Here is a 16,242-nt window from a genome sequence, read left to right as displayed (position 1 = left end):
CCCCTTAAATTCTTAAGATTCCAATACAAATCAGCCACATGTGGGAGGAGGGGCAGGCTGCAATTCCACAGATGTGTTGAGCTCAAACAGTCTTTTGCTGCCTCTTTATTTACAAACCAAGGAAGACATGGATACAACTACTTGTACCCCTGGAAAACATGGGAGACAACTTTTCTCCTTCTATTTCTGTCATCCCAAAATTTTTTACTCCCATGATTTGTTGAAGTCTACTTTGGATGGTAGAGAAAAAGAAAATATTGGGTCACTAAATATACTGGTAGAAGCAAACACTCACCACTTAGGATGATAGTCTCCTTTGTAAGAGATGGATTTCTGCCTTCCATGCATTATTTTGGTGACTGAAGGTTCTTCCTTCCCCCATGGGAAACAATGGAAACATGAGTTTACTGGTTTCCAGGACAAAGCTTAGACATCCAAAAGCAATTCATGGGGAGAAATTCCAGTCATTCTGTGAAACCTTGCAGTTAAGAGCTGGGGCTAAACCTTAATCTCCCACTAGAAGAATTGATTACTGGAATGAAAATAGTCAGTACTGAAAATAAAATAGTCAGAAGTGACCCTGTAATGCTTGAATTTGCAATTGTGGGACAGGGTAGTAAAGAATATAGTAAAACATGGACCTGGGATTATAGGAAAGCTGATTGTAACAAGTTCAGGGAATCACTGGGTAGAATCCCATGGCTAGATATGCTAAAGGAAATACACCCAGCAATGGTGGGAGATCTTGAAGGAATAGTTACAAAAAGCATAATTGCAAGCAATCCCATGGAAGAAGAAAAATGGGAAACACATGGAAAAGCCAATGTGGCTGCACAGGAAACTCAAGGAGAAGGTGGAAAGAAAACACTCCAGAGAAAAGGACCCGGAACAATGGATGCAAGCTACAGGAAAAGAGATTCAACCGTAACATTAGGAGGAACTTCCTGACAGTAAGGGCTGTTTGACAGTGGAACACACTTCCTCGGAGAATGTTGGAGTCTTTAAACAGAGGCTAGATGGCCATCTGTCGGGGATGCTTTGATTGTGATTTCCTGCATGGCAAGGTGTTGGACTGGATGGCCCTTGGGGTCTCTTCCAACTCTATGATTCTATGGTTCTATGAGAGAGAGAATGGCAGCCACAGAAAAACACACAGTAAATTGATAGGTAAATTAGGCAAATAGGTAATTAATAGTAAATTAATTACTTGTGCCACACCACAGAAACACGGAAGAGCTGCCACTGTGGTGGAAAAGGCACTTTTTTTCTGTCCCCAGGAGCTACATTTTGCCGCTCCTTTTGGGGGAAGAAAAACACCTGATCGGGGCCACAGCATGTGGTTGCCATGGCCCCAAACCGGCACTCAAAGGGGTGGTATAGAGCCAGCCTTTTGGGGTGGTCTGTTTCCACCCTTAGAGATCCCTCTCCTGCTTCCCCACTTTTTTCCTGCTTCAGAATTTTATTTTTTTCCTGCATCAGGAATTTCATTTTAATATTAGTGTTTTGGATGTTTTAGCAATTTTTTATCCTACTCCTGAGGGAAAAACTGAGATAAATAAAATGAAGAATTATCATCCTCATAGTTGAATTGGCCAGATTACACCTACATATTATCAAAGAGAGCAAAAGATATCTTGCTTCTGAATCTCCACAGATCCAGCATGCATCTGAAGAAAATATATTTAGGTATGCTCATTTACAAAGCAGGAACTGTTCCTGATATATAAAAACATCTCCCCAATGCAATTTAGATCTAAGTTCAGCAGCCCTTCAACGACCTACAATCAGCCACACTGTGAAAGGTAATGTGAAAAATCCTTTTACTTCCCAGAGCTCTTTTCCACATCAAGTAAATAAATCTCTGATAGTTGCTTTGAAAACTGACGTGGATTTGCTTTCCCTAAAGACAAAAACATAGCAGTTATGGGAAAAGACAACCTGTTGTTCTGGTATTTTGATACACGCAAGATTCCACATGTTTTCTCTCTCTCTCCTTTTTAAGTGGAATTTGTTTTCTTTTAATTTGAATTTTTTTTTACTATAATTTGAAAAGAATAAAAGCATGGAACTACATAGAAAGGAGCTAACATTACAAAAGAAAGACAATACATCATGTTCAAACTTAAACTAATCTAACAACCAATTTAAATAAATAAAAATGCACAACTAACGTAATACTACAGACTTACAGAAACACTAAGGTCACATTGGGGCCACAGCATGAGGTTTCCATGGCCCCAATCCAGCCAGTAAAGGGGCGACTGCCCTTAGGGGCAGTCTGCAGAGCCCCTCATTCCATTTCAATCTGTTTTCAGGCCTGGTTATGGAACAGAGCCAGTTTTTGCATAATGTATGCCAGGAATTGAACAAGAGGAGTTGGTTCTTCTGGATATCTCAGTAACCAATTTTGCTAGACCACCTTTCACTTAGAGGGACTGTTTTGCTGTGGCTCTATTACTTCCAGAAGTGTGAAGTCAGAATCTGGTGCTGGGGAAATTCCTGATCAATCCCTTGACGGTTAGTCTGTGGCAGTCTCCAGCATTCTGTTTTTTACACCCATACTATTTAACATATACACCCAACTCTATTACTACTTTCCACCTCAATCCAAGGAACCTATTTCAATCCAAAGGACAGCGAGCAAAATGGTGAAAGGTGTGGAAGCGTGCCCTATGAGGAGCAGCTTGGGGAGCTGGGTATGTTCATCCTGGTGAAGGGAAGGTTAAGAGGTGACGTGACAGCCATGTTTAAATGTTTGAAAGAAAGTTGTATTGAAGAAGATAGTTTTTTGTTGTTCCAGAGACTAGAACATGGAGCAATGGATTCCACCTAAACACCCAAACATTAGAATCATAGAGTTGGAGGATACCACAAGAGCCATCCAGTGCAACCCCCTGTCATGCAGAAACTCTCAATCAAACCATACCTGACAGATGGCCATCCAACTTCTGCTTCGAGATCCCCCAAAGAAGGAGACTCCACCACTCTCTGAGGAAGTGTGTTCTATTGTCAAACAGCTCTTATTGTTAAGAAGTTCCTCCTAATGTTTTGGTAGGATCTCTTTTTCTGAAGCCTGCATCCATTGTTCCATGACCTTTTCTCTAGAGCTGCAGAAAACAAGCTTGGTCCATTCTCAATATGACACCTCTTCAAATACTTCATCAGGGCTATCATATCATCACTTAATTGTCTCTTTTCCAGGCTAAACATACCCACATCCCTAAGTATCTTCTCATAAGGCATAGTTTTCAGACCCTTCACCATTTTGGTTGCCCTCTGGACACATTCCAGCTTGTCACCATCCTTTTTGAACTGTGGTGCCTAGAACAGGACATAGTATTTCAGGACAGTCCTGACCACAGCAGACTAGAGTGGCACTATTACTTCCCTCGATCTAGACACAATACTTCGATTGATGTAGCCTAACACCAGATTAGGAGGACTAGCTAATACCTGATAAGACAGGATCAAAATTTAAAATGACCTGAATAGACTAGGAAGCTAGGCCAAAGCTAACAAAATGAAATTCAACACGGAGAAATGTAAGGTACTGCACTTAGGCAGAAAAATGAAATGCACAGATATAGGATGAGGGATACCTAGATTAACAAGACTATGTGTGGAAGGGATCTAGGAGTCCAAGTAGACCACAAGTTGAACATGAGTCAACAGTGCAATATGGCAGCTAAAAAGCCAATGCAATTTTAGGCTGCATCTATAGAAGTATAGTGACTAGATCAAGGGAAGTAATAGTGCCACTCTATTCTGCTTTGATCAGGCCCCACCTGAAATACTGTGTCGAGTTCTGGGCACCACAATTCAAAAAGGATGTTGAGAAACTGGAGCATGTCCAAAGGAGGGCGACTAAAATGGTGAAGGGTTTGGAAACCATGCCTTATGAGGAAAGACTAAGGGAGCTGGGCATGGCTAGCCTGGGAAAGAGAAGGTTAAGAGGAGATATGATCGCCCTGTTTAAATATTTGAAGGGATGTTTTATTGAGGAGGGAGCAAGCTTGTTTTCTGCTGCTCCAGAGAACAGGACTTGGAACAATGGATGCAAACTCCAGGAAAAGAGATCCCACCATAACATTAGGAGGAACTTCCTGACAGTGAAAGCTGTTTGACAGTGGAACACACTGCCTCAAAGTGTGGTAGAGTCTCCTCCCTTGGAAGTCTTTAAACAGAGGCTCAATGGCCATCTGTCGGGTATGCTTTGATTGAGATTTCCTGCATGACAGGGGTTGGACTGGATGGCCCTTGTGGTCTCTTCCAGCTCTACAATTCAATATTCTATGTCTCTTCCAACTCTATGATTCTATGAGGGCAGACAATTTGAAACTAAATCCAGACAAATAGATATGTTCATGGTGAATTGAAAGCAGATTAGGGAATAGTAATTTAGTGCTAGATGAAGTGACATGCCCCTGAATATGCAGGTTTGCAGTTTGTGCGTACTCCTTGATTCAGCACTGAGCCTAGAAGCTCAGGTTTCAGTGGTGGTCAGGAGTGCTTTTAACAATAGCAATAGTAATAGCACTTACATTTCTATAGTGCTTTATAGTGCTAAGTAGTTTACAATGTGTTAGCCCACAGCCCTCAGCATGGTGGGTACTCATTTTATTCACCTATGAAAGGATGGAAAGCTGAGTCAACACACTTACAGAGTGGTGGTCATGAGTGTTTTTACCAGCTGCACTTGTTACTTGATACATTGGATTTAGCAGTGGTGACACATCCCATTTAATACTTCCCAGTTACATCCCATTTGCATTACTGCAACATGCTGTACATTGGATCTCTTTTTTAAAAATGATTTATTGAAAATAAAAATCCAACAACAAACATACAAAGCTTTTGGGTGCAGAGTATACCTCGAGGAGAAAAGATAATCAACTATTAAATTTGGATTGCTGCAGTTACAGGAGTGTACAATCATGTTAAAAGCTTATGAACAGGTAGATGTTTCTGGATGTGGACCTAGGGAGATGAGATAGTCATGACTGAACACATCCTTCTAAAAGTCAGCATGAGAAGCTGGAGGTTTCAGGTGATGGGTATTAGTGTTTATAAAATCAATAAAAATGTCCAATTCTGTTGGAATGTGGTGTTTTTCTGTAATTAAATGTTGAATTGGAGTGTTAAATTCAATATTGTATGAGAATTCCATTTTGAGATTTCCAATTTCCATTCTAGCTGATCATATTAGAAACGATATCAAATGTCTATATTTCAAATGGATATTATCTTTGCTGTAAATGTTTAACAATAAAAGACCCAGGCAAAAACCAACAGATTGGTTAATAATGTGAGAGATCTGTTTTAAAACATCATTCCAGAACTAAAGTTTTTTGTGGGTTTTTCAGGCTATGGTGTTCTGGAATAATTTATTCCTGATGTTTCACCTGCATCTGTGGTTGTCATCTTCCAAGCTGGGAGGGGACTTATCTTATTTGATAAATCCTGCCCTTTCCAGGCTGAACAGATAAAAATGGACCCACCTGGAAGATATCTGATCTTACAAGGTACTCTAGTGGGCAGGAATATCACGCTAGGCATGTTCTACTCACCAAGTACTAATCAAACACATTTCATGCAAACATTCATCTGAACTTTAGAAGACATGGCAATAGGAGACAATAATAATACTAACAATGTTCTCAATGTTCTTGATTATAATTTGGATAAATCACACCATTTAGTTAAAAGGAAATCTAAAAATTCCCCACTATTCAAAACCATAACCTCAGTGCACCTAACTGACCCATGGACTGATGATGCCAGCCACAGATGCAGGCAAAACATCAGGAATTCGGGACCCCTTTGGGAGTCGAACAACCCTTTGACAGGGGTCGCCTAAGACCATTGGAAAACACATATTTCCAGTGGTCTTAGGAACTGAAACCACGGTCCGGCCCTTCTCCTTCTTTTTCTCTGCCCTGGGCTCTTCACACCCAGAATCCCGCCCTCCCCCTTCTTCTCCTCCTTCCTTCCTTCCTCCCCACCCCCTTCTCCCCAGCCATCAGGCAGCCTGTCGGCTGCTCTGTCTGTGACCAGCTATACCATAGCTTCCCTCAGCCACAAAATGGACAGCTGCGGATGACAAAATGGATGACAAGGCTGCCCTCGTCTCCTTCGCACTCTCTCTCTCTCATGCTCTTTCTTCCTCCCTCCCTCACATGCACCTCTGCCTCTTCCCCTTCTAACCATTCCTCTCCCCTTCTACAGAGAGTGTGCGCGCAGCCACACACAGTGCAAGGGAAATGCGCTCTCTCTCCCCCCCCCTCCTCAGCTCATCCTTTCATCATTCTCTCCTTCCTTCTCTGTCCTTCCTTCCTTCCCTCCTTTTTGAACTACCGCCCCTTCCTGAGCGGGTGCCTTCTCCTCCCCCTTCCCCACCTCTCCTTCTTTTCTCACCCCTTCCCTCTCTTTTTCAACTACCTTCCCCATATTTGGGGAGTGTCTCTTTCTTCTCTCTTCTCCTCCAGGGTGACCAGAGGTCTTCCTCACCACAAAAGAGGACACCACAAATGGAGGGCCTTTAGGGAGAATGGAGAACATGACCAAACAACAGCTAAAAACACTCCTATAAATATAAATCCCTGTTTCTTAGGTGTTTATCACACAGAGGTTTTTGCAGCTGAGATCCAGGGTGACTCCTGGTTCAGCTATGCAAATTCACGTTATAACACACATGTTTTATCACACCTGGTTGCCCTTCCGTTGCCCTTTCGAATCGAGAGGGAATTGGATCCAAGGCAATTCACGTGATGTGGATTCACGCAAAGCGGAGTGAGTGCAAACTATATTACCACACCGGTACATACCATGCGGATTCAACGATTCGAATTGGGACCCTTGTGCCTGCTCAGTGGGGGGGGGGGGGGGGTCTGAACTCATCATGAACTGTTGCACTTCCGGGGTGAAGAAGGGACCACTTCCTGGTTCCACTTTCATGTGAATGCTAGCCTCACGTGAATGATAGCTTCCCGTTTCTTCCTCCCTTCTATTTTCCCATCCCTGGCAGCCAAATTCAAATGGGTCCTCTGTGTCAGAGCCCCTATCCATTTCAGCCACATCTACATCTATTCTCCTGTCATTCTTCTCATTTACTTCAGGTACATCTACATCCTCTTGACATCCACCTCATCTATTTCATCTACATCTACATCTGTTCTCCTGTCATTCTCCTCATCTATTTCAGCTACATCTACATATATCCTCCTGTCATTCTCCTCATCTATTTCAGCCACATCTACATCTATCCTCCTGTCATTCTCCTCATCTATTTCAGCTACATCTACATCCTCCTGTCATTCTCCTCTTCCATTTCAGCCACATCTACATCTATCCTCCATGTCAGAGTCCCCACCCATTTATTATTATTATTATTATTATTATTATTATTATTATTATTATTATTATTATTAAGCTGCAGGTTGACTTCAAAGTAAATCATCTGAAGGAGGCCCATTTTGGAGGTTTACAGAAATGATGAGGTTTCTCTTATTCTCCATGCTCCCTAAAATACCACCTCCCTGAATCCAATCCACTCTCCTTCCCTTTGTAACAGTTGCCTTCTCTCAGGTTGCATCTGCACTGGGGAAATACTCCGGTTTAATTCCACTTTAACTATCCTGGCTCAGTGCTATGGAATTCTATGGAATAGTGCCCTGAGACATTGAGCCTTCTCTGCCAAAGAGCTTTGGTGCCTCAGCAAACTAATAAATTATCATTATTATTAAAAAAATTATTTCTATCCCGCTTTTTGCCAGGCAATCAGTGTGGCATACAACAAGTTAAAATGCATCCATACAGTATATACATAGTGCCCCCCCTTAAAACAAGATTAAACTGTATAAAATTAAAAACTACATATTAAAATCCAACTAATCCAAATAATAATCATCATGGGCAGAGTTCAATAGATGGGAAGTCTTATTCGTGGCCGAGTATTTTATTCCGGGAAGGCCTGCCGGAAGAGATCCATGGTTTTTTAAAGCTCTCTAGATTGGTAATTTGACGGCTCTCGTCCAGCAGGCCATTCCATAAATTGGGAGAGGCTGCAGAAAATGTCCTCTGGGAGGTCGCTGTCAACCTGGTCTTTAAAGGCTGTAGTAAATTCCTCCCAGAGGACCTGAGTGTACGGGGCGGATTGTATGGAAGCAGGGGATCCCTTAGAAAGGTTGGGCCCAAGCCATTTAGGGCTTTAAAGGTAATAACCAACACCTTGTACTGTGCCCGGAAATTAATAGGCAGCCAGTGGAGTGACTTCAATATTGGTGTTATATGGTCACTCCTTGCTGTTCCTGTGACCAACCTGGCTGCCATATTTTGTACCAACTGGAGTTTCTGGACTAGGCACAAGGCTAGCTCCATGTAGAGTGCATTGCAAAATTCAAGTCTTGAGGTTACCAGCGCATGTACTACAGTTTCAAGGTCACCCCATTCCAGGAAAGGGCGCAGCTGGCGTACCAACCGAAGCTGATAACAGGCGCTCTTGACCGTCGCATTCACCTGATTCCTCATCTGAAGCGACTGGTCAAGAAGCACCCCCAGACTGCGAACACAGTCCTTTTAGGAGAGCGTGAGCCCCTCTAGGACTGGAGGTTGCAGCCCAATACCTGGTTTGGGGGCCCCTACTGTAAGTACCTCTGATTTGTCTGGATTCTGAAACGGAAATATCTCAATTTTATAATAAAAACACAGGAACTCTTAGGAACCTGGGACTTTCTCTCACAAAGCCACAGGTCTTGACGAAACAGGATAAGCAGGGGACCCAGAATGTTGAGAATTTCAAAGTTTATTCCTTAACACCAGTAAAAGAATAATGTCCCCAGTGGATTAACACTCCAGAGACTGAGGCAAAGAAATAAAACAAAATGGCTCTTTTTATACTATTTTAGACAAAGAAGCTTCTTCAATACACCTTATGGGCTAATTTAAAATCAAAACATATAGAATTCTTACAATTAGGACAGAGATACACACATACATTATGGCTTGCATTCCTTACTCCTTACCCCTCCCTTTATCTATCCAATAGTCTTCCTTTAGCCTTGAACAGATGCCTCTGTTATCTAAGTTGTGTGTTATGTCTGTTAGCTGGTGCCAGCTTCCTACCAGGTCAAGATGATCTCTCTAGTCCTTTGCTCTAGTTAGCTAGGCCTCATTCTAAAAACTATTTTCTTATTGACCATGGTGACTCCATCTTTCTATAGCTTTCTATTATAGCAGAAAATTCTTCCACTTCAATTCAACTTGAGCTTGTTTCCCCTCATCCAATCCATTACTGCCTGAAGACACTGGTTGAGGGGAGAGATGCCTTCTGTCATTGTCACTGATGACCGGGACGTGGAGAAATATATTTGGGTGTCATCAGCATACTGATAACACCCAGCCCCATATCCTCGGATGATTTCTCCCAGCGGCTTCATATAGATGTTAAATAGCATCGGGGACAGGATGGTGCCTTGAGGGACACCACAATGAAGTTTTTTTTAAGAGCTACTGTCCCCGAGCATCACCTTCTGGAACCTGCCCGAGAGGAAGGAATGGAACCACTGCAACGCAGTGCCTCCAATTCCTAACTCTCTCAGGCGTTCCAGAAGGATGTTGTGGTCTACTGTGTCAAATGCCACTGAGAGGTCTAGCAACACCAACAGGGTCATGCTCCCTCTGTTGATGGCTAGACGAAGGTCATCAGTTAAAGCAACCATGGCAGTCTCCACCCCATACCCAGTCCTGAAGCCTGTTTGAAATGGATCAAGAAAATCGGCTTCATCCAAGACCACTTGGAGCTGAAGAGCAACTGCCCTCTCGATCACCTTGCTCAAAAATGGCAGATGGGAAACAGGCCTATAATTTTTTATGTCCAGGGGGTCCAGGGAAGGTTTTTTCAAGAGCGGTCTAACAATCGCTTCTTTCAAGAAGGATGGTACAGTGTGCCCGCACCATACGCGGACACGCCATACGCGGACTTGAGTGTATGTGTTTAAGCCGCGGCGCGCGCGCGGGGCGGAAGGGGCGGCGCGTCCCATTCAATTGAATGGGCGCGTGCACCTGTTGTGCCCCGCGCGCGCCTGTGTCGCCGCGCCGCCGCGCACGAGCCCCATTGTTTCCAATGGGGCTCGAGCATAGGTGGAATTCGCCTTACGCGGAGGGATCTGGAACGGATCCCCCGCGTAAGGTGAGGACGCACTGTATATGGCCCTCCCCAAGGGAAGCATTGATGATACGTCTAAGAAGTGCCATCAATGCCTCACCCCCTCTGGACGGCCAGCCATGATGGGTAGGGATCAATAGGGCATGTTGTCTTTTTTACCTTTCCAAGGATCTTGTTCACGTCATCAGTACTCACTAGCTCAAACTGATCCAGTTTAATCTCATAAAGGGTTTACTGGACACCTCATTAGTCAATTTTGCTTCAACATTGATGTCCAAATGGGCTCTTATTTGAGAGATTTTGTCTGCAAAGTAGTTGTTGAAAGCGTCGCAGCAGGCCGTTGTTGGGTTAAGTAGAGGGTTCTGGGTAGATGGTATCACCATCAGTTCCCTCACCACCCTAAACAGCTCTGCCGGACAAGACTTTGCAGACCCAATACGAGCAGATGAGGAGGATCTCTTCGCTACTTTAATTGCCTCTTTGTAAGAAAAAAGGAATTTCTTACGGTGAATTCTATCAGATAAGAGACCAGATTACCGCCAATCGCACTATAGTCGTTGTCCCACCCATTATTATTATTATTATTAAAACAATTTTTATTATAATTATTATAGTTATTCTCCACGCGCTCCTTCCCTTTGAAACAGTTGCCTTCTCTTAGGTTGCATCCGCACTGGGGAGATAATCCGGTTTAACTCCTCTTTAACTGTCCTGGCTCAGTGCTATGGAATTCTGGGATCTGTAGTGTCCTGAGACATTGAGCCTTCTCTGCCAAAGAGCTCTGGTACCTCAGCCAACTAATAATAATTTATTATTATTATTATTATTATTATTATTATTATTATTATTTTAAAAACATGTTTTGTTTTTTATTATAATTATTATAATTATTCTCCATGCTCCCTAAAGTAGCACCTCCCTGAATCCAATCCACTCTCCTTCCCTTTGTAACAGTTGCCTTCTCTTAGGTTGCATGCACACTGGGTTAATAATCTGGTTTGACTTCACATTCACTGTCCTGGCTCAGAGCTATGGAATTCTGTGATTTGGAGTTTGTTGTGGGGTCCTTGGCTCAAAGCTATGGAATTCTGGGAATTGGAGTTTGTTGCTCCCTCCAGCCTATGATGGCCCCCTCCGTTCCTCCCATCTCTCTGCCCAGCCTTTTGTTTCATTCCCTCCATCCCTATCATCTACCCTTCCAAGCAATGGAAGCAATTGGGGCAAAATTGCAGTGCAGCATCATGGGAAATGTGGGACCTTGGAGGTTTTGGGGGGGGTGTACCAGGACAGAAGCAAAGTTGTATTCCACACCAGACCAATTCAGAGTGAAACTGAAGTGAGCTTAGAAGCAATTTCTGTGAATTCGCTTGTTACCAAATTCACCAAAATGAGGAGTCACTTTGTAATCACTGCGGAAGTGCCACAGAACGACCCCCATAGAAAGCAATCGCATGAGATAATACATCACGTTATCATGTGAATTGACATCTTTGGACCTGCATTCACATCAGATCAGAGCTGCAAAAAGCTGCAAAACCCTCCGTGTGATACACCTTAGTCCTGCTCGTAATGGAGGGCAGTTTGGAATTCTTTCTGGACAAGAGACTGGAGTGTAGGACGTGTCCTGGAAAAGGATGCCTGGCCATCCTGCTTCTCTCCCCCTTCCCTTTTGAACCACCATCCCTTCCTTTTGGGGGCATCTTCTGTTGCTTTCCTTTGCTTTTTGTCCCTTATCTTTTTCTTTCCCAACTGCCAACCCACCCATTTGTGGGGCTTTGTGTTTCCTCAGACCCCAAGGACTCCAGATGCTTCCACTCCCAGGAAACTATGCCTTGCGGGCAGCCAGACAGCTGAATTCACCAGAGACCACACTCTCTCAGCCTCAGGGGAAGGCCATTGCAAATCCCCTCGGAACAAATCTTGCCAAGAAAACCCTGTGATAAGTTCACGCCACCTTAAGGTCACCATAATTCAGAAAGAACTTGAAGCCAGACAAACAACAACAACGACACATTTAATGCCTTCTCAAAAGCATTGAGCATTTGACACTAGGGTTCAAATCTCTGCTTGGCCATGGAAACCCACTAGGTGACCCTGGGCAAATCACACTCTATCAGCCTCAGGGGAAATCCATGGCAAACCTCCTCAACTAATCTTGCCAAGAAAACCCCATGATGGATTCGCCTCAGGGTTGCCATATGTCAGGAAAGGATTTCAAGGCACTCAACACCACCAACAACAAAGCTCATTCACTGCCAAGTGAACTTATTTCTGCTCCTCTCTGTGCAGAACTAGGCTGCCTGTAGAGATAAACAAGGAATTAGCAAACTAGTCTTAAGCCATTTTACCTCAGCAGCCCAGTGTTTCCAGATTTGTAGAGCGTTATGAACAAATTAGTTTGACACTTCTCTTGACCAGTACTTTATAGAATTAGAGAAAATAAATTGAAATTATGGTGAGATAATGGGCTGAAACAGATGGCCCAAAAAAGCCCACTTCTGGGCATCTTCAGCACATGACATTTAGACACTGTATGTCCTGATGATCCTGGGAAGCTGGCTTGAAGCCACCCAGCTGCTCAGACATGAGCAGCTTCGTGATGCTCTGACAGTGCAGCGTTTACACGCCACATACTGCCAGAAAATCATGAAGTTGCCATAGGGCTATGGCTCGACTGGCAAAGCTAGCTTTTCCCCAGCAAAAAAAGGAGTGGATCATATCCATTCCTTTTGGGCCCAATTCAAGGCAGATCGGGGCCACAGCATGTGTTTGGGGCCACAGAATGTGTTTGCCACACATGCTGCCCCTTCAGGACCGTCTGTTCCAGCCCAATATCACAAATTTCAGGTTTGACCCATCTGGTAGTATCTGATTCTTGAATAAGGTGAGTGAATTGAACTAGTTGAAAGGCCTGAAAGCAAAGTTTAAGGTTGGGTATTGCTAGACCTCCCTCTGTACAACCATTATACTGAGTCGATTATATGAAACTGGTTTTTTTCTTATTAAAAATATAGTCATTAATTAACTTTTGCCATGATCTAAATTTAGGTGGATTAGGACTAATAAATATGGTATGAAATTTATTTTTTAAAAAAACAATCAGGGAGTGAGAAACGTCTTAACTAAGGCTATACCACCCAATAAGGATAATTTCAACTACTTCCATATTCTAAGTTTGGTTCTCAACAATTTAGTAATTACGAGATAATAACTGATTTTGTTCTTTTGTGATGATGATCCCAAGATATTTAAATCCTGCTGGCTGTAATTGTAAAATTGTCAGATTTTGCAATTTCATATGTTGTATGGCTGTGTTATTTAGACATATCATCTTAGATTTTTGAAAATTGATTGTGAAGCCGTAGGTATCAATAGATACTCCAAAAAGAAATTTCCATTCCACTCTATCAAAAGTTTTCAATGGTGGGATACAGACCGCCCCTTTGGGGCGGCCTGCACCCACCCTTTCCCCGACGGATTGGGACCTCAGCTGCCACAGCGGCAGCCTGAGGCCACGATCCGCCACTTTTCCAGACCTCGGGAAAGCAGCAAAAGCCCCAAGGACACCCTGACAGCGGCGGGGAAAGGGAGAAAGGGGCCACTAGGCACCTTTCTCTTTGTATCGCTGGCACGGCCGCTTAAAAGCGCCTCCAGCAATATGTGCGGCCAAAGGAGCTCCGAAATGGAGCTCCTTCTGGTGCCCCTGAAAGGGCATCACAAGTGCCCTTCAGCAGTGCCAAGACATCACATCCGCACTGCCCCATTCGGAGGCGGCGCGGCCGTGACGTCATAATGGCGGCACTCATGTAGAAAGGGCGCCACCATTACAATGCTGTGGCAACGTACTAGGGTTGGTTTAAATGTTGGATTTTATATGGGCTATTAAAAAGTGCTAGAAAGAGTTAGAGTGGTTGTTAAAGAATGTACTTGTTTGTTAACATTGAAATGTGGGGGAGTTACCCTTCCAGCAGAGGCTTGGTCTTCAAAGGGCTAGAGACTGGCCTCTGTGATGGGAGGGGGAACATAGCTATGTGGTGTTATGATGTTATTTTTCATTATATTGTTATATGATGTTATTTTTGTGTTGGGGATAATGGGGTTTGATATTATAGGTAAACCTAGATGCTGTTAAGTTTTTATATTTATTTATTCAGTTGTGACTTTAAGATCAGTGATTCAAGGCCACAGGTGCATTGAAAAAGATAAGATGCCTGAGAACATAATTGTTTTAGAGAACTTGCCAGAATCCCGGTAGGGAGGAGGTGGTACAGTAAAAGGTGGGAAAACATTCCTGCATGCAAATGAGATGTCCAATTAATTTGCTTTCTTGGTTAATGGGGTGGGGTTACTTTATGCGTTTATAAAAACAATGTGTTTATGCTTTTCCTCATTCCTGACAAAAAAGTCACTTCTATTGCATGTATCTTCTTCAATAAAAGTTGTTCCTTTTTCAAAGTACTGCCTTTTGAGTTGCAAGAGGGGCTGAAACTGGGAGCCTGAGAAATTTAGCCTTTCGAGGGTGTAAAAAGGAGCTGCAAAAAAGCTTTGGTGCTTTAACGCTAGAGGAACACCATGATCCTGTGGAGCAGCACACAACATCATGGTGCCCTGGGAGCAGAGTCAGGGTGTGCGTCATCTGGATGCAATGCCACGGCTCTGTCTCCAGGCTTGTCTGTACAGGGCCTAAGACTCCTAGATCCTTTGCCCATGTGCTTTTCTCAAACAAGGTGTCCCCCATTCTGTATCTGTGCATTTTATTTTTTTTTTCTGCCTAAGTGTAATACCTTGCATTTCCCCTTGTCATACTTTACGCGCATCTGTAATACACCTATGTTAACCCTAATATAACCTTAAACCTATAAGCTGTATGCCATGAATCCCTAAATGAATAAATGCATGAATAAAAGGGATTCATGACAAAATTGGAGTCACTGCATGAGGTTGCCGTGGCCCCAATGCGGCGTGAAAAGGGGCAGCTGCAGACCACCCCTTCAGGAAGGTCTGTAGACCCCCTTAGTAAACCACAAACTAAACATGAGTCAATAGTGTGATGCAGCAGCTTAAAAAGCCAGTATGATCTTAGGCTGCAGCAATAGGAGTGTTGTATCTAGACTGAAGAAATTCATAGTGCCACTCTATCCTGCTTTGGTCAGAACTCATCTGGACTACTATATCCAGTTCTGAGCACTATAACTGAAGAGAGATATTGAGAAGCTGCAGTGTGTCCAAAGGAGGGTAACCAAAATGGGGAAATATCTGGAAACCTTGCCCTTTGAGGAATGGCTTAGTGGGCTGCACATGTTTAGCCTGGAGAAGAAAACGTTATGTGGTGGCATGAAATCTGTGTTTAATTATTTGAAGGGGTGACATATTGACTAGTACATGAAGCAGTGAATTCAAATACATGAAAAGAGATTCCACCTAAATATTAGGAAGAACATCCTGGAGGTAAGAGCTGTTCGACAATGGAATACACTCCCTCAGGGTGTGGTAGAGTCTCCTGCTTTGGAGTTTTTAAAACAGAGGCTAGATGGTCATCTGTCAGTAGTGCTTTGATTGTGTGATCCTGTATAGTAGGGTTTTGAACTGGGTGGTCATTGTGGTCTCTTCCAATTCTATTATTTTAAAGAGCTACAGACTGATTGTTAACTGGGGTGCACAACTATCTTTTTACAACTCTAGTGACTTCTGGTCCAATTCCTGGCAAAATCCTCAGGAGAGGCCCTTTTGTCACTTCCATAAGCACAGTGGGGATGCTAGAGAGGGCCTTCTCAGTGGCTGCCCTAGACTCTGGAACTCCTTTCCCAGCTTAGCCAGAATGACTTCTTCCTTGTTGTCCTTCTGCTGGAAGCCTAACCACATTTCTGCACTACACTCTTATAGTGCTGCTATTCCACTTTAACCACTCTGGCTGTCTCCCGTTGCATTCTGAGGCTTGTAGTTCAGTGAGGCCTTACAGCAGAGAATTCTAAATTCCCCTCTCTTAACTGCAAATCCCAGAATGCAACCAGAGGCAGCCATAGCACTAATAGTGGAATAGCAGCACTATAAGAGTGTAGTGCAGAAATGTGATATGACCT

At 43.4% G+C, this 16,242-nt stretch overlaps 1 protein-coding gene across 1 annotated transcript in view; it reads left to right on the top strand.

Moving 5' to 3' along the window:
- The window catches only part of LOC149313455 (serotriflin-like), a 44,798-nt gene that overhangs the window by 4,635 nt on the left and 23,921 nt on the right, over positions 1-16,242 (top strand). The window lies entirely within an intron of this gene.

This window comes from Sceloporus occidentalis, unplaced genomic scaffold (assembly GCF_023333645.1).
Source record: "Sceloporus occidentalis isolate IW3139 unplaced genomic scaffold, rSceOcc1.0.p SCAF_4, whole genome shotgun sequence".
In the NCBI taxonomy this organism is placed as follows: Eukaryota; Metazoa; Chordata; class Lepidosauria; order Squamata; family Phrynosomatidae; genus Sceloporus; species Sceloporus occidentalis.
This window is presented reverse-complemented; position numbering and strand designations above follow the sequence as displayed.